This window comes from Polistes fuscatus, unplaced genomic scaffold, assembly GCF_010416935.1.
Source record: "Polistes fuscatus isolate 324 unplaced genomic scaffold, CU_Pfus_HIC Scaffold13, whole genome shotgun sequence".
Taxonomy (NCBI): Eukaryota; Metazoa; Arthropoda; class Insecta; order Hymenoptera; family Vespidae; genus Polistes; species Polistes fuscatus.
The window spans coordinates 4,382,427-4,384,760 of NW_025113031.1; the positions used below are offsets into that span (position 1 = coordinate 4,382,427).

General features: G+C 28.7%; 1 long non-coding RNA gene across 1 annotated transcript; it reads right to left on the bottom strand.

Moving 5' to 3' along the window:
• Positions 1-574: 574 nt before the first annotated feature.
• On the bottom strand, positions 575-929 carry LOC122513998. The gene is made up of 3 exons (XR_006302920.1): positions 879-929; positions 760-802; positions 575-655 (listed from the first exon to the last, which is right to left on the bottom strand). It is a non-coding gene; the product is annotated as an uncharacterized LOC122513998 (long non-coding RNA).
• Between the last annotated feature and the right edge of the window lie 1,405 nt (positions 930-2,334).

The window sequence follows — 2,334 nt, forward strand, 5'->3', positions numbered from 1 at the left end:
AATAATAAAAAAATATTATATAGTTTTAGTATTCAATTTAGGTAAACTACGGTATTTCAAAAATTCTGGAATCGTGCTACTATTGTGTTGTACGCGTTAATTATTAATCAAAAAAATTATTCAAAAATTGTAACCACAAACTGGTAAACTATATAAAAAAAAAAAGATAAAAGAAAACGAACAAATATCGCGAATAAGAAAATTTCATCGCGATAGGGTTATTTTTTTAACAGAAGTAAGGCTAATTGCCTTAATACTTATAGGAAAGAATAATATAGCATTAATGTAAAACTAAACAAAGTACAATATTTATAATTATCGTTGAACATAAAATATAATCGACTGTGTCTTGAATTATGTATGTGAATGAAATACCGAAAGAACGAAAATGGATTAAATTAAACATTTAACAACATTGCAACGCGTAATTAAATAATTAATTCGATAAATCATTTCATTTACTTTAGCAATTAATTAACGATACGAGAAGTTAAAATTTTCTAATGCATCGAACGATCCATTTGGAAATTGATGCATTTATAAAATTAAGAAAGAAAGAAAGAAGGAAAGAAAGAAATACACTTGCACGTATGTATGCAGTTGTATATACCACCATTGATTAGTATAATTTCCATGGAACGATGGTGAACGTCTTCTTGAAACCATAAAAAGAATAAGAGGTTATGATAGAAATTTTTGTGAAACTATCGATACATATAATCGATAATATAATATAATTCTAATTACAGATCTTCTTACCTAATTTCAATGCATTCACGTCATCGATAATGATTACATGTACCTGTTAATGAAATTTGATTAGATTACAAAATTTGATAATGAAATATTTTTTAATTACGGAGTAATTAAGTTCTTACGTGGAGCGAAACTAGTTGAGACTTGTCTCGACGGCGTCCGACAGCTGAAAGCGGTATGACGTAGCTCGAGTCACCCCACCTCCTATTTACCTTATATGGCAGTCGCGAAATGTTTTTCTATGCGTACTCGATGATAGACGATGTGTATACATAGACAATGCTCGTTACCTCGTTGACTTTGACCTTCACCTTCGCATGTTTTTCTTTATCTCTGCGTACGTTCAAACGTATTTGATCATTAGTACACATAAACGTTGATATAAAAAGTAATACGTTATGAATAATACGTTAAATATGTTATATATAAAATCTCCTATAATAAAATATTTTATAGGACGTTTGTTTAAACAATTGCACAAAAATTAAAAGACTGCTATAATATAATCATAATTTTGGTTTAATTTGGTTTATAATCATAAAGTCGGTAAGTCGCATTACCGACCGAAAAATGCTGATAGTAAATTACCATCAGAGTTACCGACCGAGAAGAGTTAATGGTAAGTTACCATCAGAGTTATCGACCGAGAAGAGTTGATGATAAATTACCATCAGAGTTACCGACAGTAGGAAAACCTTCATGGTAAATTACCATCAGTGTTACCGACAGTAGAAGACCGACAGTAGAAAAACTAATTACTTTATAATGTTTTTTAATAACTTTTATGTATTTACAGATACCAGGGAGTTGTACAAAATTATAGAAATTAAAGTTGCGATGTATAAAAGAGATTGCATTCGATTCATTCATTGCATTGCACAGGAACATTAAAAAAAATGTACATTTGTTTAGACATTTACATAAAAATGAAAAAATGCTAAAATCAGAGCGTTTTATCTTAATTTCTCTTTATTTCAATTAAAATTCTCGTTACACACATGCGCAACGTTAGGAAAGTCATATAAATAAAATTTAAAAAAACAAATTTTATAGAGCACAATGGCTCAATCTAACGACGAATTTCGAGGAGGAGGGATCACAGAACATATACTCCTAGTTTTTAAGCAACAATTGACACTTGCATCTATTATATTAACAATTATTTTAATGCACTAATGCACTCTCTTTATGTTTTCCAAATCTTCAAATACTTGCAAACCTGAAAATCAGAATATTGTATTAGTAAAGTATCAAGCAAACTGAACGAGTCTATATATGTATAATATGTATCATATTTGTATAAGATGTCACTCTCTCTCTCTCTCTCTCTTTTTTTCTGTCTTATACTTTTTATATTAATCTTCTTTATGTTATAAAAGAAAAGAGATATAATTACCACAACTGATATCAATAAAGAAAGTAAACACAATTATTGTAGATAGAAAAGTAATCACAATTAGACTGACGATGAGTGTATGTATTCATGCTGTATTCTACCAGATGTTTGGAAACCTAAAAAAAAGTATTAATTAACATAGCATTGGTATAATATAAAGAAAATTAAATATATAAGTGTTG